Raw genomic sequence first — 21504 nt, 5'->3', positions numbered from 1 at the left:
ATTTTCCCGGTTTATTTGCCTGTTCAAAAGATTTCTTTTTTTAAAATTTTAGATTTCTTTCCATTTCCTCCACCGTCAACATGGAGTATTTCTGTTTTAATACTTTAGGTGTTGAATCAAAGTTTGATCACCTTTTCCCCCAATCAGTTTCCCTTCCAAATCTTTAATTTGGATCTGGATTAAATCCTTATTCTCCTGTTTCTTTTCCCCCCAATATGCATTTTGTTGAAAAAAAAAACCCCTCATCACCGCCTTACTTGCGTCCCATATTGTCTTCATTTGTAGATCGTCCTTTAAATTTATCTCAAAATATTCTCTAAGTTTTTGTAAATCTACTTTCACAACTTTAGATTGGTTCAAAAGGGACTCATTTAATTCCCATTGATAATTTTTCTTTATTCCAATTTTCCACTTTAATTCTATAGGATTATGGTCAGAAAATATTCTTGGCAATATATCGATATCTTTAATTGTTATCAACACATCTACATTGGCCCAAATCATGTCTATTCTTGTATGCGTCTTGTGCCGAAAAGAAAGTATACTCCCTTGCATCTGAGTTTTTAATTCTCCATATGTCGTGTAAACCAAAATGCTGAACCATATTGAAGAAAGTTCTTGGTATTTTCCCATTATTTTTCCTCAAGTCTGTTGTATCTCTGTCAGCCTGTGTTGAGCCAATTCCATTAATATAATCCGTTGCCTATCTATCTCTGTTAGTTGTTTTTCCAATTTACTATAGAATTCTGCTTTTGCCTCATTGGGGGCATATATGCCCACTACTATGTATTTTAAATCTCCAACCTTTATCTCTACCACCAATACTCTTCCATAATCATCTTTATATAACAATTTTGGCTCTAGGAAGTCTTTTATATAAAAAGCTATGCCCCCTTTTTTTCTTAATATCTAGAGTTTCAAATTGCTGACCTAGTGCTTTGTTTTGTAAATATTTTCTATCTCTCCTTCTTATATGCACTTCCTGTAGGCAAATCAAATCCAATTTCCTTTTTCTCAAATCATGAAATATTTTTTGGCGTTTTGTTTTTATATTTAAGCCATTTACATTTAAAGAAAAGAATTTTATTTCCATAGTGACTATTTGTTTATAATGCTAATTCCTCCCTTATTTAGCGCCTTGTGTCTTTTGTACATCCTCTGAAATCTGAAGATCGTTCCTATACCTACGAAGAAATTGTTTTACTTTTAAGTCTTCGGTTAGTCTATATTTCTTATTTTTAATGGTAAAGGCAACCCCTTGAGGGAACTCCCATCCAAAGGGGATTTTGTTTTGTTTTAGAATATCAGTCAAATCTTTGTATTCTTTTCATTTCATAAGAAATCTCTTTGGGATTTCTTTCATCACCATTATAGTTTGACCGTTAATTTCCCATTTATCTTGAAAATGGGCTTGTATAATACGATCTTGGGTAGATTTGGAATTAAGTTGAATTACACAATCTCTAGGGGCTTTATGGGCGACTGCGGAAGTGTTATTTACTCTGTAGGCATTTTCAACCAATCCTTCTATATTAGGTACGTCCACCTGCAAGAGTTTAGCTAATTCATTTGTCAGAACATCTAGTAAATTTTGAGTTGTACTTTCTGGGATTCCCCTTATTCTGAGCATTCTTTCCCTCTGTGCCATTTGCAGCATAGCAATTTGGTCAGCTAACTCTTCCTTTTCCTTTTCCAATTCTTTTATCTCCTGACTTACAGCTTCTACTTTTTTAGAAGTTAGCGTAGTACCCTCCACCGTTCTCTTACTTATTTCTTCCAAGTTGTTACATTTGTTTGAATTGTCTATGATCCCTTGTTTCATCACTTGTACCTCCTTATTCAACTGCAATATATCTTGCTTTAAGACCTGTGAATCTGCTTTTGTCTGTTGTATATCCTCTTTAAGAGTTTGCATATCATTAACCATAGACTGTACTACTTCGTTATTTGTATCTAACTTACTATTAATGGCTTGAAGCAGCTCCCAAATTTCACCAGTGGACTTTTCCACTTGGGGAATTGTTCCCACTGATAGTCTTCTAGCCATATGGGTTTGGGTTCTGGTTGGAGTATTCTTATTCTTAGACATTCTGATATATAAGGCTACAGTAACAAATTGGATATTTTCAACAAGATTAACTCTTTAGCCAGTATACCCCTCCTGTAACTTCAAAGGGGGAGGTATAGTTTCCAATTTGAATCCAGTTCACCCTTTAACTCTTTTGAGTTCTTCTTTACTCAAAGTGTGTCCGTTTGTTCACTCTGTTATATAGACACAGGTTTCCTCAAGTTTGTATTTGTAGACTCACAACCAGAATCAACTATACCAAAAAGATGGTAGAAGCTATACTTCACACTCTTCAAAACATCACAAGACGCCCAGGCGTTCGCTGTAGTCACCTCCGTGTTGTCCAACGTCGAATCTTTACACTTAAAATGAGATTGTAGACTGACAATTTGGTATCTTAGACTACTTTGACTAGTTTTGTGAAGATTTAGTTCACTATAAGTTACTTCAGCATAATTGGTAGCCATTTAAAGACATAAAGGTAAGAGTGGGCGTTAAACCTCCTGCTCTTCAGAAAATACTGTAAAGATATAGCTCTTCTTCTCTGTAGATATACTTGTAAAGTCTTAGTCACTCTCTATATAGAGCTATAGTATCCCAACTGTACCTTGGCATCCAAAGGCAGCTAGGAAACATTGTTGGGTAAAGCTCTCTTGCAAGTTATTATATTCCTGGTTCTTTTAGATGAGATTCTTAATAAATCTCTTTGTTACGTCATTGGCATTTAGTAGAAATTGCAACGCTTCCGAGCTTGGTTTTTCTGGCAGCCTGAATTCCACAATGCAGAACTCTCCTTGACTCAATATGCTGATGACACCCAAATCTTTCTCTCCATGTCAACATCATCAGGAGAAAGCATAGCCTCCCTAAATGCCTGCCTGGAGGCAGTGATAGGCTGGATGAAGGATAACAAACTGAGAATGAATCCAGATAAGACAGAGGTACTTATTCTGTAGGGTTGGAACTCGGGAGTCAATTTTGATCTGCTGGTTCTGGATGGGGTCACACTTCACCAATAGGAACAGGTCTGCAGGCTGGGGATGCTTCTGGATCTAAACCTCTCCCTGTTGTCCCAGATTGAGGTAGTGGCCAGAGGTGCTTTCTATCAGCTTTAGCTGATATGCCAGTTGTTTAAGTTTCTTGAGACAAATGACCTCGGAACAGTGGTACATATGTGGGTAACCTTTGAGTACTGCAATGCACTCTATGTGGGGGCAGCCTTTGTACATAGTCGGGAAACTGCAATTGATAAAGAATGCAGCAGCCAGGTTGGTGTTAGGGCTACCAATAGGTTTCCATGCAAAATATGAGATGCTGGTTGGAAACTATGTAGCCCTAAACAGCTTAAGCCCTGGGTGTTTAAGAGAAATATTCATTATGAGCCCCATTGCCCATTTAGATTATCTGGAGAGAAAATCTGCAGTTGCCAGCCACTCCTATGGTGGCTGCGCCGGGATGGGACTTCTCTGTTGCTGCCCTGAGGCTCTGGAATACACTTTCTGCAGTAAGAGCCTCTGCATCTCTGACAATTTTTAAAAAGTGTCTCAAGACTTATTTTTTCCACTAAAGCTTTTAAATTGGACTGTGATTTTAAATTGTTTCATTTTTTTTTATTTTTAATCTGTTTTATGTTGTAAACAGCACAGAGAAGGAAGTTTGGGGTGGTATAAAAATTTAAAAAATATAATAATAATAATAATAATTAAAAAAAGGAGTTATGCAGATCACAATAAAAAATACAACACAAGATGACATGCCCCACTGTCTCAACTGCTCCTGTACCACAGGGTCAGGTATGTTCAGATAATAGAATTCTGCCCTCTAAGACTGTGGAGGGGAGGGCATTACACCTGGCCTGTCAATGGGTAGGGACTATAAGTTTAGTGAGGTAATCTGCTGGCATAGTAATCGAATCAAATCAAATTTATTATTATGGTCCATGACCAAGAAAACAAGGAGGCTCTTCTCACGATCGGTGAGAAGATCCTCTAGGGGGTTTGTGAGGAGAGTGGGCTAAGCCCGCTCTCCTCGCAGATGAGCAGACACTCTGCTCTGGGCGGCCACAGCGGCTGCCCACATGACTTCCAGCTCTGTGACGGAGCTGGCGGGGGTGGGAGCATTGGGGGCCGTGTGTCCCCCGGAAGCTCCAGTATGCCTTGTGCGAGACCCCAAGCTGGGAGGCTGCTTTTAAGCTTCCCGGCTGGGGGTCTACTCATGAGTAGCTATGATGCAGAGCTGTGTCTCGGCTACTCACGATTTTGAAAACTGGGTTTGTGGAGTGCTCGCTCTGGAAACCCAGTTTAAGGGGAGGGTTAGTTAGGTGGGTTAACCACCTGGAAGCCACCAGGCTCATCTGCAAATCCAGTGGCTCACAGACAGGAAAAATAGGGCTAGGCTCTCCTAGCCCGATTTCGCCTGATTCTCAGAATAGCCTCAAGGAATAAAAATAATACAATACAGTAAAAAGAGACAACATCAAAAGAATAAATTAGATAAAACTGAGTTACAAAGATTGCAAGGTCATACACAGCTAAGTTGATCTCATCTTATTTTACATGTTGCAGTACAAAATCTTGCAATCCTCTCTGTAACCTCCACGTGGTGATCCATTAAAAATTAAAAAAACTTAATAATCATCAGAATAACCTGGTTTGTCTTTTAAAAGAGGTTCTATCCATATAGGGTGAATAGCCCTATAAAAGGCACAGTGGCAAAGGCTGTGCGCTACCGACTCAACAGCTCCAGTGCCACAAGGGCATAACCGATTCCTTAAGTCAATTCCCTTAAACCTCCCTTCTAACACCACAGAAGGTAACATATTAACGTGTGCCTGTGAGAAAGCTCATGTATGACTTAAAGTGGGCAGGCATATCATGTATCCTGCTGGCTGGGGATAGTTAAAAAACCTGCCTAATGTGTTCTTTGCAGTAATCACACTTAGTTCTCTTTTCCCCTCCATATCTAGCACTCTTTGCTTAACTATCTTTTTAGCAGCATCAGGTGTTAAAGATGACAGATATTGCCATGAGTACCCACAGTTACCAAAGATGACCTGTGAGTTCTTTCGCCAGAACGACTGGAATTCATCTTCCAACACCAATGGCACAAGGCCCAAGGGGCAGGCGTGGTGTTTAAGCCAAAAATTAGTCAGATATCACCATTCCTGGGCTTCAGCTCTAATTACTCCAGATTCAAGGTGTAATGCGGCATTGGAAACACATTTAGGAAGATGAAAAATAGCCCGAAGGAAGCCTGCCTGAACAGCTTCCAATATAGAAAAGTTAGCTGTAGGGAAGATCTGAATCCCGTTTAACATTTGGGCTAATATTTTGGCCTGGAGCACCTTGAGGGCTGCTGGAATATAATATCCACCTTTAGTATAGAATATTTTTGAAACTGCAGTTGCTCTCCTTTGGGCACTTGCTGCCACATACTCATAATGCGGTTTCCACAACCCTCCAGAGTGAAAAACAATCCCTCAATATTTATAAGTTTTAATCTCTTGAACTCTGATGCCATTACCCATGTATGGTTTTTCAGTCTCTTACCAAATACCATGAGTTTAGACTTCTGGGTATTAATGATAAGAGATTCATTCTCACAAAATTGCATGAGTATTCTCAAAGCTCTTTGCATGCTGACTAGTGTTGTAGATAATATAACTGCATCATCGGCATAGAGCAGTATCTGCTGGCATAGTAATATCGATTGAACTCCCTGGGCTGAGGTATTTAGGAACTAGACTTTAAGAGCCTCTTCTCATGACTGGAGAGAAGGGCTCCAGAGTGGACTGTGGGGAAGTCGGGTTAAATGTACCTTCCCTGCAGATGGGCAATTCCTGGCAGTAGCTCCGAGGGTTGGGGTGCTGGGACATGCCCCCCCTGGTGCTCAGATAATGTGCTGCACAAGTGTGCAGGTTATTATTGGGATCTCCCTCCCCCACTCCAGTCTGCCAGCTGCTCGTAGCCACAGTTGTCACATGACCAGAGAAACAAGGTTAAAGGAGTGCTTGCTCCCTTAACCTCATTTTAAAGGGTGGCTCAATAGACTAATTTGCCACTGTGGTGTTGCTGGGATTGGGCCTGATCCTCATGGGTGACACATGTATGTAAAACTGGGCTGGGCTCCCTTAGCTGTTAAAACCTTTTGGCACTCAACATCCAAAAACCAAAAAGCTTGGTTTGACTTCACTGTACCCCAGTGATAACTTCAATGGGATAATTTTCCCCCTTGCCTGTGGGCAAAGTACCACTCTTGGAAGTCCACTGGGCCAAAGCAATGAGTGCTTAGAAAGGTTTCCTTTCCTTTCCCATAATCTGTAAGAGAGTATGATACAGAAGTGTGATTTACTTTGCAGGGACAAGTAGACAGATTAAAAATCACACAAGTAATATTTTTCATTCAAGAGGAGTTTGCTAGACACATGCTTTCTAACTAAGGTTAAGATGATCTCATGCAACCAGGAACCAAGCAAGAAATTAAGTTGGAATTTCAGTGATACCTTATCTGGAGTACAGTGCCTTGCTCTGGGTGCTGTAGTTGAAGGAAGATGTAAACAAATCAGAATGGGTTCAGAGCAGGGCAATGAAAATGGTCAGGAGCCAGAAAAGAAACTCGACTAGTAAAGGTTGAAGGAAATGAGCATGTTTGGCTCAGTTCCCACAATGGTGAAGAAGAAGAGAAGACTAAGTTAGGCCTGTGCAAGCTGGCTCGAGGTAAAGCTGGCTTGCTCTTGAAGTGGCCCAGATTGAGGGTTTGGCCTCAAGCTGGAACCGGCCCAGTTCAGCTCGAAGCTGAGCCAAACATACTGATGCTGACCGGGGTCAGTTTTTTAAAATAATTGTGGAATTACCGTGATTACCAGGCTGGGGGCAGGGATCCTTTTGCAATCATGTGGGTGGGTGTCTCCTGAAGTCCCCCTCTCCCCACCATCCTCCCCTGGTCATTTTTGGCCAGTTATTCACAATTTGTGGTCTGTTTGGGGCAGTCTTGGGCCCATTATGGGCCTTTCTGTGGTAGTGGTGGCCAATTTTGAGTCTGCCACGCACTCCCAATGGCCATCTGCATGGCCAGGTCATGATCCAGGCCATGCAGATGGCCATTGGGCATTTGCAATGGCTTTCAAAATGGGTGCAGCTACTCAAGAGAGGCCTGTAATGGGCCAAAAATGATGGGGGGAGGAGGCCAGCGAGGGGAGAGGAATATCCGGAGACCCCCCTATGGTTGTGACAGCACCCCCAGAGTCTAATAGTGATGGTAGGTCTGCCATTTTCCCTCCCCAGTTATTTTTTGTCCCACCCCAGAGCCAGGCCTGAGCCAGTTTGGACTAGAGCCAGTTTGGACTAGAGCTCCAGTGTGTGCAGAACTGAGCCAGAACCGGTTCAGTTTGAGTCCAGTTCCACCAGTTTTCCCCATTTTGTGCACACCCCTAGACTAAGGCAATGTGGGGGAATGGACATAATAACATTTTACATATATCTGAAAGCCTATAAAACATAAGAGGGCTTGTTCTCTGCTGCCCAAGAAGGCAGAATTGGATCTAATGGGCTTAAGTTGCAGGACGGTAGAGTTTGGTTGAATCTTGGAAGAAACTTCCAAGAAAGAGCAGTTTGACAGTGGAAGCAGTTACCTGGGCAGTAGTTGGTTGTCCCTCACTGGTCGTCTTCAAGAAAAGGCTGGAATGCTATCAGTTGAAATGCTCTAGCTCTGTATTTCTTGCATGGAGTGGACTAGATGGCCTGCAAGTTACCCTCCAATGCTATGATTCTGTGACCCCACTCTTTGTCTTGCCTTACCTGTTCCTGCTTTGCTCCCCACAGGCTCTGAACTTCTCCTACTCCTTATTCCTGCGAGTCTTGCTATGTCGTTTTATCATTGCACTGTTCTCATTGACTTACTTACTCACCTATTGATGACATTTATATCCCAATCTTCCTGTAAGGAGCACAGAGCGATGCACATAGTTATGTTTATCCTCACAACAACCCTGTGAGGTAGGTTAGGCTCCCATCGAACTGACAGGCTCAGAGTCAACCTGTGAGTTGGACAGGGTTTTGAACTTGGGTCTCCAATACTCTAAGCACTACACCACGCTGGCTTAGACTGTCTTTAAAAAATTGTTACCAACTTGGCTTTCACAACAACACACCTCATCTTAATCAAAAGCTTCACCCAAATTATTTCATCAGAAAGGGCCAAGTCTATCAAAGACCCAGGTTCTTCTCCTCCCCTTCAAGAGGATATCCCACCCCAGAGAGCATATCCTCCAATACTATGCTTCCTTCTTCACTGTTCCTAGATTTCTTAAAAACACTGCTGTCAGCATGCTTGTTCACAACCTTAACCACAGGATTACAGGTAAAGTGTGCAGTCAAGTCAATTTTGACTCCTGGCGCCCACAGAGCTCTGTGGTTTTCTTTGGTAGAATACAGGAGGAGTGTTTACCCAGCTTTTTACACGAGTTTGGGAGTTGTGTGTGCTCCCAATCTGCAGTTGCCCGACACCCAAGAAGACACGAGACACAAGGTATTGGTGAAACTTGGGCCACAATTTTATTTAAAATCGAAACATAACTTAAAGAGCAGGGATGGCCTCTCAAAGCAGTCCGGTACTATAGACATGTGCCTCCTGGGCATGCCTGACCTATGGTATAGGGCGAAAACACCTTGGCTCCAGGCAACCCCAGATGCTCTCAATCCGGGGCTGCCTTTCCTAGCTGACCTAATGATGGGCCCCTGGCCAGCCTCACCCCAAGGTCTGTGCCTAAATGCCTATCTACAGGCTAGTACAGTCAGGAGCAGGCGAAAAAAGGCGCACACTACAGGCCAATCAAGTTCAGCAATTCCTTGAAGTTTAGCCTGCCAGAGTAAGTCAACCAGGGGCAGACATCCCTGAGCCGTGCAGTCTCTAGGGAGTTGCCCTTCTCGACCCATAGCCAAACGCTTACCCGAAGGTGTTCACCAACCTGAAAGTATTTTCCAACCGCACTGCACCTGCCAAATTGTGACCAATAAAAATGCCTATCTACAGGCTAGTACAGTCAGGAGCAGGCGAAAAAAAGGCGCGCACTACAGGCCAATCAAGTGAACGCCCAAAAAATTCCTGCTCGGCCCCCAAAAGGCGACCAGTCTAAACCCAGACTGTACATAGGGAAGGGAGGGCGGGAGCTTGCTGAGAGCGAACTGAGCTCTCAGAGCCCAGAGCAGGACGCCGAGATGAAGCTCCGCCCCCTGCACGGGCCCTCCGGCCATTAGAAGCCAGGAAGCCTCATGCCACTTCAAAGTGGGCCAGACAAAAGTGCTGCGCCGCTATTCAAGCGGCTGGCAGAGTGATTGTGTGGAAGCAAGGTAGGAGGAAAACCTGGGCAGAAGTGATCTGCGGAAGCAAGGTAGGTGGAAAAGCTACCCAGGTTTACCTCCTACCTTGCTTCTATACAACTGAAAATTTGGAGCACACACAACTACCACACCTGGATAGAAGACAGTTTTTGACTCTGTGAACCACCTCTTTGTCAAGCTTAAAAGGCCCCATAGCATTACATCATAGGGATGTGCCCGAAACAACTTCGGTGCTGGTGGGGGTGGTTCTTTAAGGGTGGAGGAGGGTGCACTCACCCCTTCCACTGCATTCCCCCACCGGTGCTTCGTTATGTTCAATCCCCTCGGGACGGCAGCATTCTTCCCTGCCACCCCGTTCCCCTCATCGGCCCGAAGTGCTGATCATGTGTGCGCCCGTCACGTGTGTGTGTGCGCCCCGTGCAGATGATGGGTGCATGCACAATCGGTACTTCCAGCCACTTACGGCTGATGAGGGCAACGGGGCGGAAGGGAGGAACACTGATGCCCCGAGGGGATTGAAAATAAAGGAGCGCTGGTGGGGAAAATGCAGAGGGAGGGGTGAGTGCACCCTTCCTTGCCCTTAAAGAACCACTCCCGCCGGTGCCAAAACGCTGAGACTGCCATGAAGCTGAAATGTTTTGGTCTCAAGCCTCTTACAAAACGGTTTGGACATCCCACCCTGGTGTATCACTCATTCTACACTGCTCACAGTTACAACTGCATTCATCTGTAGCCTCTGCCTGTTACTGTGATGGCAGGTCTTGGTCTAAACCTGGCCCCGGTCTAAACAAATTCCAATATACCTTACAGGCTTGTTGTTTTTTGCACAGATCTATCAGCTCAATATGAAAAATAATTGTGTAGCCATATAAGCATTTTTTATCTTATCAGAACGATACTGTCTGTTTTAGTCTCTTTTTTCCTTTCTCCTTAATTTTTCAACCAATTATGTAAAAACTTGAAATTTAGTCATTTATTTGGTAACCAGGGGCCCCTCATAATGTGTGGAACTAGGCTGTAGCTTGCTTAACCTGCAACTAAATCTGGCACTGCCTATGATATAGTCATAGTTTCTACCTCTCTCCTATGCCTGTGATGCTCATTATAGTCATTCTAAAGGCGATGACACAAATGCCATGACTCTGCATATAATGGTCAAGTGAGCTGCATCAGGTCATCGAGGAATTTTTTTAAAAAAATCATTTTGTCAGGTGTAGTTAGTATTGGCTCCTAAAAACTGCCCCCCTCTGTGCATGCAATTCAAAAGAAACAAAAAGAAAAAACAAATGAGCAAGTGAACTGACCAAAGATTTCCCCATCTTACATCTAGGTAGGACTTCAGTCAGAAGCCCTATCCAGACATTATGTTCAACGTACATACAATGAGTGTACAGTACTCATAGATACAGATCTGAATACTGTGACAGTTATTTACATGTTATGTTGAACACAGGTACAGTAGTACACTGCCTATCTGAAGTGGCCTGTATCCAGGTTCACTTTAAAAATGAACACAGTTCAAGCCATTCACACAAAAACATGTACGGTCATACAGACATCTGTACGTTCTGTGGAGGAGAGCTGGTCTTGTGGTAGCAAGCATGACTTGTCCCCTTAGCTAAGCAAGGTCCACTCTGGTTGCTTATGAACGGGAGACTTGAAGTGTGAGCACTGTAAGATATTCCCCTCAGGGGATGGAAGCACTCTGAGAAGGGCAGAAGGTTCCTAGTTCCCTCCCTGGCTTCTCCAAGATAGTTTTTGTTGGGAAAGTTATTGCCCAAATTCTATATGGGATTGAAATCTGGGGGCAAAAACTGAATGTTATGAAATAACTGGAGGTTTGTCAAAGTAAGTTCCTGTGGAGTGTTTTGTCATTACCCCTGGCACCCCATCTGCCTTTCTTTGAACTAAGATTGTACTTCCTTCAGTAGAAGGTAGATCCATAAAGTCAGATCTAAAGAGACTTTTGGAAATGCCTGAATGTCGTCTCCCCAAGCTCTGTCTCAATGAGCAAGTGGAGAAAATTGATTGTTTCAAAATTTCATCTGGATTTGTTACATACCAAAGGTCTGTTGCATGAGTGTCTTAATATCATTGGATATAGAAACAAGTTAGGAGAATGGCTTTATGGTCTGGATAACCATCAGGATATGGAACAAATCAAGACTTCAAAATTTTCTTAATGGCATTTCGTATTTAAGGATGCTATTCCGATGATCAGGTGAAATCGGGCTAGGAGATCCTAGCCCAATTTTGCCTGACCGTGTGAACCACTGTGCTCTTAGGTGTGCCCAGTGGCCTCCAGGCGGTTAACCCGCCAAAGTAACCATCCCCTTAATCCGGGTTTGCAGAGTGAGTGATCAGGCGAATCAGAGCGATCAGAGTGAGACAATCAGGAGATCCTAGCCCGATTTCGCCTGACCATGGTGAGCCCGGTGGCCTCCAGGCAGTTAACCCGCCAAAGTAACCCTCCCCTTTCACCGGGTTTGCGGAGTGAGCGCTCCGCAAACCCAGTTTTTTTGCTTGTAAGTTGCCATGGTGCCGCTCTGCTCTGTGGCCACTCACAAGTAGACCTCCGACTGGGAGACTGAAAAGCAGCCTCCCGGCTCAGGGATCTCTCCAGCATGCCCTGCGCACTCAGGCAGGGCTTGCTGGAGCTTCCGTGGGCCACGCGGCCCCCAAACTCCCCAACCCCAGCTGGCTCCATGACGGAGCCGGCAGTTGTGTGGGTGGCCGCTGCTCATCTGCGGGGAGAGTGGGCTAAGCCCGCTCTCTCCACAGACCCCCTAGAGGCTCTTCTCAATGATCGTGAGAAAAGCCTCAAGTTTAATTATGAATGTGCTCATTATTTACGAGGTCTTTCTTGTGTACCATGAAGAATTGCATTCATAGAACTTCAGTTTCAAACTATGCCCCCAGCTTTCTTAGATGGAAGATTGAGACAAATTCCTAAAGAATTACGATTTTGTCTTTGTGGTACTTACGAAGTTGCAGACATAGAGCACTATGTATTGTATTGATTTCTCTATCAGGACCGTAGAGAGAGATTTCTAAGACAAATCCTATATTTAATTTGGGGGAAAGGTGCTAAGGAGAAAATCTGTTATTTCCTGGCTGATGTTCTTCCAGACATTACATACCAAACTGTTTTGTTTACAAAAGTGGCTAAGTCTATCCATATTGCATGTTTGCAAAATATTAAAATGTTAAGGAGATCTTTTAATTTGAGAATATTTTAGCTTATTTTCTGTTTTGGAATATGTATGTATTTTTAAATTGTTTCTTTGAAGGCTTATTGATTGATTGATTGATTAAGTGCCGTCAAGTCGGTGTCTACTCTTAGTGACCACGAAGATAGATTCTCTCCAGGATGATCTGTCTTCAACTTTAAGGTCTTTAAGGTCTCTCAGTGGTGCATTTATTGCTGTCGTAATCAAGTCCATCCACCTAGCTGCTGGTTGTGCTCTTCTTCTCTTTCCTTCAACTTTCCCCAGCATTGTGGACTTCTCAAGGGAGCTGGGTTTTCACACAATGTGTCTGAAGTATGACAGTTTGAGCCTGGTCATTTGTGTCTCGAGTGAAAATTCTGGATTGAGAAGGCCAGGGCAGTTTACACAGAGAAATAACAAATAAATAAGATGGATCCCTGTCTCCAAAGGGCTCACAATCTAAAAGAAACATAAGACAGACACCAGCAACAGTCATTGGAGGTACTGTGCTAGGGGTGGATAGGGCCAATAAATCTATTGACATACCGACACCTGTCATTTTGGGTTCATAGTTAACTCTTTAGGTTAGCAACTAAGTTTTCAGAACCACTAGGACAAGAGAGTGGTCGGTAGAGGGTCAAAGTCCCATTATCCACTGCATAATCCTGAAATGCCCTGCTTTCAGCTCCTATTGCCACCATTCCCATCTGTTGCATATGGAGCTGGCACCTGGTGGATCTGAAGGGAGGCCATCCTTGGTAGCTCCAAGGCTACCAGTTGCTGACCACAAGATTACTCCATATGATTCTGATGCCTCATTCTTTCAGGTACCGAGAAGCAGGAACTTGCTTACCCATTGGATTGGAAACAGTTTGTTTGTTCCACAAGGAGAGTTTTGTGTACAAATCATTCATTACCTGAAGATCTTAATAGAGATCATGCCTTAATTTCCAAACAGGCAAATACACATTGTGCTTCCTGGAAGTAATTCCAAGTTGCTTTTCCAGTGGAGAAAAGCAAAGAAAAAAGAAAGTTGCCTCCTTGGCTCAAGTGCCCCCACTGCTTGACTCTGGTACCCAGGAAATGCACACATGCTTCCTTTGCTGCACATGCACTTTCTTAATCAGGATGTTTGCCAGTATCTTATAAACATTTTTTAAAAAGTTGGAAATGTTATGAATAGAGAACCAGAGAACTTGTAGGCAAGTGGGAGGTATCAGTATACTTGGTGACCTGCAGATACCTCAGTTTCATAAAAACATGAAGGAAAAACCCAAGGGGGCCATATACCACACCCAAGTTATCCCATGTTAGTCAATGTGAGCTCAGACAGTTAACACGTGGACACAGCAAATAGAAGTGGTGGGAGGAGGGCAGGGGCGTATCTAGGGTGGGGCAGGCAGGGCACGTGCCCTGGGCGCCACTTGAAGGGGGGTGCAAATTTTTAAAATGAACATTTTAAAAAAATGGCTGCCAAAAACAAAATGGCCACTGCGCATGCTCAAATGGCCTCTGTGAGGTCATGGGCCATGCCAGGCCTCACAGAGGCCATTTGAGCATGTGCGGTGGCCATTTTATTTTTGGCGGCCATTTTTTAAAAAAGCACATTATTTTTAAAGATGGCCACCAAACATGCTCCAATGGTCCCTGTGAGGCCCTAGGCCTTGCTAGGCTTTGCAGAGGCCATTTGAGCATGCATGGTGGCCTCCAAAATGGCCACCACGCCGATCTTTGTAGTCCCAAACAGGCCCAAAAATCAGCCCGGTTCAGGCTGCATCAGTGAATTAAGAGGCTGGCGGGGGGATGGGGGTCCTTTGCAGCCCCCCACCGTGCCCTTAAGGAAGCCCCCGAAAGGGGCTACAGGTAATTTTTTTAAATTTTAATATAAGTCACTATACACGTATTTAGTTTGGCATTATGTACAGAGGGCTTGTGAATACTGAGCTGAAGCTTATGAGCTAGGATTGTATTCATTTGCTCTTACTTCTTGTGATAAGTGAGTTAAATGTGATGTCTTAATAATATGGCTATTAATGGTGAGTTTGTCTTTGAATCAGTGTGAAATCCTTAGTATTAAGGCTGGGAGTTTCTTGCTCTCTTTCTCTCATTTTAACTTTCTTTCCGAAATACTAGAATATATTCCAAGCAGTGACACAGTTTACTCTGCATATCCTTTAATTATTTTCAGAGTATCAGGGAAAGGCAAATTCTCCTTTTATTTTTAAAACTTATGTAATAGTGATGCTACAATGCATAGTAGAGAATTAGACAGGTACCTCTGGTTACCTTTCCAAGTACACCTCCACATAGTATTTGGGTATTTCATGAGCCCCAGCATACTGAAATTGGTAGCTTTCCAGCATATTTTGGTCTGGCTATGTCCACTGCTAAATAGTTTTTGAAATATTAAAAGATTAACAAGCTTGATTTGTATTTTTGAGCTGATATTATGGTAAAGTTATCTGAAAGATGGGTGTCAGATGTTTGGCCAGGGGGTGCAATTTCAGTGCTTGCCCTAGGCGCTATTTTCCCTAGATATGCCTCTGGAGGAGGGGGAAGAAGGCTTCAGCAAAAAAGGGGCAGGAAATTTTTCAGCTTGAAGGATACTCTTTCAAGGATAAGACAATCACCCATTCTGCTTCTGAGGGGGAAAGCTGTCTAATAGCCTCCACAGAAGATAAAGCTGGAACTCTGTGGATCCCCCACCAGTCTGCTGACTCTGCTTTGTTTCTTAAGACGAAGAGGTTTGACAGAAGTACTGCCCTCCCAGATCCCTTCAATGTAAGGAAATTTTGAGGGAATTTCCTCAGCTTTGTGGGAACACTCCGGAGGCTGAGATAACCACAATGAGACTTAACAGAAGAAACGTGCATTAGCCCCCTCTGTAGCAGATCCTCAAAAGTGAAGAGCCCTGTTTCTTAACATTAACTCTTGGAATTTTAGGGCTGGATGAAAAGGAGATTGGACTGAGCACCAGTGCCACCCCTTTCCTCCGCAAATCCAAAAACCATAAATAAATCAATAAAATTTGCATATGAAGCAACTAAGCATGTGCATGGAACCGACTGGTCCGGTTTGGTTCGAGTCTGGACCGGACTTGAACTGGACTGGGGCAGTTTGGTCCGGCAACTCCTCCTCCCCCCCCGGTTCGGTTTGGGGTGTGTGTGTGTGTTCACAAACATTAAAAAAAAAGTGTGTGTGTGTGTTACTTACCTCCTTTGGGGGAGTTGTTGGAGGCGGCCCAGGCCACACAGAGGCCAATTGCGCAGGTGCGGCGTCCTTCAAAATGGTCGCCACACCAGAGAGGGTAGGCCCAAACGGGTTGAAGAGCCAGCCAAATGGGCCGGTTTGGGCTGTAAGGGAGGCGGTGGGGGAGAGAGAACCTCCACGTATCACTCTCGCTGCCTACAACAACTCCCCCGAAGGGGTAAGAATCTCTCTCTCTCTCTCTCTCTCTCTCTCTCTCTCTCTATCTATCTATCTATCTCTCTATATAAAGTCTGTGACCCCCACGAACAGTCAGGGAGTGTTTGGTCTGGGTTCGGACCAAATGGGGGATGGTTCGGTTTGACCGCAAACTGTCGAACTGAACAGGTTCAACGTCTAACCTATTTGCACATCCCTAGAAGCAAGATCGAAGAGAAGGGGCTCTTGTCACTGTTGTTAACTTTTGTTTTGTCACCATGGTCAGCCATAGGGTCAGACTAGACATGCACACCAGGGATAATGTTCAACATTTTGTTGTGGGTCCATATTGTTTTATTTTATTTTCTTTCCAGAACACACACACACACACACACACAGCTATATCCATCCTCATCTTTATAGCATTGTCATCACCACACAATGTACCGTTGGGTGAATAAAGGGAAAGGAGATCTACCTATGACTAGTGGGCACTGGAGCCAAAAGTACAATCTGTTTTTGCATGCTCTGGACTCTCAGAAGCTGTGACTGGAGATAACACTGGGATATTTCTTCGTCAGCCATGCTCTGCTTGTGAACCTCCCTGAGGCTGACCAGTGCCTGTACAAACAGCTCAGCTCCATTGCTATTTATGCAGCATGACATTATGTGTCTACTTAGATGCTATCCATTAATTCCTTCTGAAGTGAAAAGGTCTATGACTGCTATTTGTATCTGCACAGTATGTGTGTCTTTCATAGGCCATTAGTATCATTGCCTTCTTTGGCAGCAGAGGAACTTGGTTGGAGATTTTGGCTGCCTTCAGACGTAATGTGGAACCAAGGGCCCAATGGACCCGTGGTTCTGTGCCTCTCCTCCCCATGCTCTCCCGTCCATATCTGGATGCTCAGGAGAGCTGTCTCTCTGCAGTCAGTGAGACTGCAGAGAGGCAGGGGATCTGGGCTGGCTTCCTTCTTGACAGAAGGACAATCCGCACAGCCAATTGGGCCGGAGTGAGGGAGGAGCTTCCTCCCTCAACTCTGGTTCTGTGGGACCAAAACTGCAGTGCCAGCATTCGGATGTAATGCTGGCACCACAGAAATGGAGTTTGCGGTGCCCAAACTCCACTGTGAACCAAAGGTTCAGATTGGAGCTCAGGGAGGGAAACCTTGGCTCCCTTTCTGCCTCTCAAACTCTATCTACGTGAATACGGATGTCCTGGTGAGGAAACTGGAGGTGAAGAGACATCCGGTTTTCTGTTATATCTCAATTTGGCCTTAGAGTTGCCCCAATGGCAACCTCACTGCACAAGAGGACTGTTCACATGACTGTTAATTGGGAAGGGACAGCATCCTTCCCAGTTTTGGGAGCTGTGTGTGCTCCTGACTTCTGTTGATGTGCTAGTGAAGACTTAGGTAGGAGGAGGGGTGTGTGATTGTCTGTGAGATGGGAGCTGGGTAGGGCGGCTTTTCCCCCTACCTTGTCAAAGTGCTGGGTACAAATGCTGGATGGGGCAGTGTTGTCCTACTCAGCTCCCACCTCACAGATGATGTAATTTTATATTTATTTAAAATATTTATACCCTGTCCCTCCAGTACATTACTGCTTGGGGTGGCTCAAAACGTTTATTGTGATCACATCCCACTCCTTCTAACTAAGTTTTAGCTAGCACATGATCAAAAATCAGGAATCTGCACAGTTTCCACAGCTAGATAAGATGTTTGCCCTACCTCTTTAATGGTTGTGTGAACAGCCCTACTTCCTGAGAAGGGAACCCCACTCCCCATGGGTGCTGATGCTGCAGCAGCCAACAACATCTAGTTCAGCTGTCAAGATGGGTCTGCACTCAAACAGCTCACATACCTGGGGTTGATTGTGGCCATGGAGCCTCTGCCACTGCTTCTATGGCTTCATAGGTGGGATTTCACAAAGGCAGGGGAGATGGTACAGCATTTAATGGGATGGGATTCTTCTACTGTAACTGAAGCATAAGTCTTCCCTCTTCTGTAACATAGCTGCCTGCTAGTATTCTCATGGCATTGCTAGATGTGAATATACTGGCTAACATATTGTGCCACACTGCATGCATGTTGCAATATTCATGCAGTTCTGTAAGTGTGCCCTTGCGCTAGCACAAATATTTTGCAAATGCAGCTGTGTGAACGTGTAGCCATTATTTCCAATGGCTGTACTGATTCACACATTTTTTGTTGCATAACTGTACAAACGTTATGTTGAGATGCACATGTAACATTGCACAGCAAGCTAGCCACTTTTATTTATTACTAGTGTTTTTTAGCCCGTTAAAATAACGGGCATTAGTGTTTCCCCCCCTCACCTCCCGTTCCCTCTGTCTCTGGCCGCCACCGAGTGTGGCCGCCACCCCCATTGGGTCCAGCCCGCCGCGGTGGCGGTAGCTGCCAGCGGACCAGGCCCAGTCCTCTCCCTGCCTCTGCCGCCATTGACCCCAGTAGCCCTGCAGCGGCCACCGCCGCCAGCAGGGCCTGTCTCCCCGCCGGCGGTCGCCAGCGGGCTCAGTTCCCCCGCCGCCAGTTGGCCCAGTCTCGTGGCCACTTGGCCGTACCTTGTTCTCTGGCCAAGGCGGCGGGAGAACCGCCACCTCGGCCAGCTTCCCCTGCCTCCACCTCCTCCCATCCGGCTTCGGCGGCGGCCAGGCTGGACCCGCCGCCGCTGCCTCTGCCCTCCCTGATCCCAGCGTCTCCCTCCCCGTAGTTTCTTCTTAGCCCGCCGCTCTTGCCAACATGGCCGGCCGTGTCCCTGCGGCTGTATCTTTCTCGGCCGTTCTGGGCATGCGGTCCGCGCATGCCCAGAATGGCCGAGGAAGACACAGGCCGCAGAAAGACATGGGATCACACTCAAGCCTTTTATTATAGAGGATATACAGCCACTGTGGGAAGTGGATCTAATCTAGACCGGGTCTGTGTCACAGAGGAGAAGACTTTAACTTTTTGGCCCAGCACAATTCTAATCTGTACCACCTATTCTTTGCAAAGGATATTAGGGGTGTGCACAAAACCAGTTTGCCTGGTTGGTTTGAGTGTCAACCAGACTCGAACCCAAAAGGGCATGTTCGCTTTCTTCAACCTGAACGAGGAGCCTGGCTCAGCTTGAATTCAAGCCAGTTCAGGTTCTATAGTTTTTCAAAAAAAATTGTTTGCCTTATAGCTTGGTTTTGCAGCTTCGGCGGGGGGGGGGGGGGGTGTGCTGCCACAGCCACGGGGAGGTCTTCAGCAGTTCCTCCTCCCCCTGCTGGCCTCTCCTTGGCCTTCTAAGGGCTATTTTGGCCAGTTTTCAGGCTGTTTCAGCCCTTTCAGAGGTGGCAGTGGCCATTTTGCAGGCTGCCACACATGCATGGCGGCGCATGCTTGGCAGCCTCCAAAATGGCTGCTGCCACCTCAGAAAGGGCCGAAACAGCCTGAAAACTGGCCAAAATGCCCCTTAGAAGGCTGGTGTGGCTGGTGGGGGAAGGGGAACCAGCAGAGACCCCTCCTGCGGCCATGGTAGCAAACTTCAAGGCTGCCAAACCTGACAATAAGGTTTATTATTTAAAAAACCAAAACCCCGTAGAACCCCCAAATCAGCCCCAAGATGGCCCAGGGTGGGGTAGGCTCAACCTTGAGACCAGCTCAGGGGCGGGCCCTCAAGCTGGACTGTTTTGATGTTGAACCAACTCGAGGTAAAGCTGGTTTGCACATCCTTAAATTCTATTTGGCCCAGGAAGGAAGTTGTCGTGAGTAGTAGCGAGAGCTTATCTAGGACTAGGACAAGGACTGGTGAGACCCGAGTTCAAATCCCCATTCAGCCATTATACTTGCTGGGTGGGTGACTCTGGGCCAGTCACTTTTCTCTCAGCCTAACCTACTTCACAGGGTTGTTGTGAGGAGAAACTTAAGTATGTAGTACACCACTCTGGGCTCCCTGGAGAAAGAGTGGGATATAAAATGTAAAAATAAAATTAAATAAATAAAAATATCTCCCAAGACAAATAGCGGCAAGCAAAGGTGCAATCCAGACTGAGACAACACTGAGGGCAGAGAGCTCTCCCCTCACTGAAGTCCTTGTCTGGATCCCCCATAGCTGCAATTTAGAAAGCAACAGTTAAGCACCTCAGTTCAATGATACATTTGATGTAATGTTGTTTGGCTCTTAATGACATGGCCATTTATGCTTTTGGTTTTCCTAAAAAAAAGAAGATGAAGAAGAAGTGCCTCATTGTTTATCATGCTGTGGCCAAGTGGGTTTAATATAATAGTTAAGGCGCGGAGAGCCATTTTTGTGTGACTGATCTTACCTATAGGGTAGAGCTGCTGTCTGTTGAATAACACCACAAGAGAGCGGATGCCACCATAGCTGACTGAATGTAACATGCACCTGAGGGTTACATTCTGTAATGCTGTTATTCTGAGGGCATCTCTGCACCAAGCAGTTATGTCATTGTTGTATCATGGGGGCTGACGTTCTACAGAGCAAAGATAGGAAGACTCCCGTCCTTGCTGCTGTGTGGCTTTAAAGCACCACCGTCCCGCCACCCCATGCTGCTTGCATAGGCAGGTTGTTCTGCTTCTTCAGAATGTTTTGTGGAACACTCTAGCTTTTGTAGCTGTAACCGTGAGTTGCAGCATGACTGAGTAATGTCTGAATGAAGCTCCTGAATTGGGAGTAATGGAAGAAATGTCACAGCAGGCAATCCCACAGCACTCCACAGGAGTAGAACATCTATCTATGCAACAGTGCACAGGGTGTGTGTGTTTTAAAGCCACGCAGCGGTAAGAACATAAGAACAGCTCTGCTGGATCAGGCCCAAGGCCTATCTAGTCCAGAATCCTGTTTCACACAGTGGCCCACCAGAAGACTCTGGGAAGCCCAAAGGCAAGAGGTATGTGCATGCCTGATCTCCTGCTGTTGCTTCCCTGCAACTGGTATTTAGAGGCATCCTGCATCGGGACAGGCGCCTTCCCTGTCAGCATTGTTCTGTGAGAAATTTCAGTCTTTAAATCTAAGGGCTGTCCCCACAAAGGGTTCTGGGAACTATAATTTGGTGAGAGTACTGAAAATTCTCTACTCAAGATCCCTGATTCGTCTCCTCCTCCTCCTGCACCACCCCCACCCCCACACACCCTCAAGATTTAATGGGGAGAGGGAAAGACTTTTTTTGATGATGACTATTGAACCCATTTAAATCTGTGGTGTAGATATGTGTGGTGCTGGTCAAATACCTTTTGACACCTGCAGCAAAAAGCTGAAATAATGATTGCTGTGCCTTTAAAGCAACCATTAGGGATGTGCATAACTTGATTTTTTTAATGTTATTTGTGCCTTGAACAAATCACCCCTGATTTTTGTATCCAAATCTACCCCCTTGAAATCAGCCCAGATTCAATTTGTATTTGCTTTGATTCAATTCAGATTTGGACTGATAGAGACCACTTAACAAGGACTTAGGGGAACCAGATTTGGGTGGTGG

This window comes from Hemicordylus capensis, chromosome 3 (assembly GCF_027244095.1).
Source record: "Hemicordylus capensis ecotype Gifberg chromosome 3, rHemCap1.1.pri, whole genome shotgun sequence".
NCBI lineage: Eukaryota > Metazoa > Chordata > Lepidosauria > Squamata > Cordylidae > Hemicordylus > Hemicordylus capensis.
The sequence above is the reverse complement of the archived record's forward strand: the minus strand, read 5'-3'. Positions refer to the sequence as shown.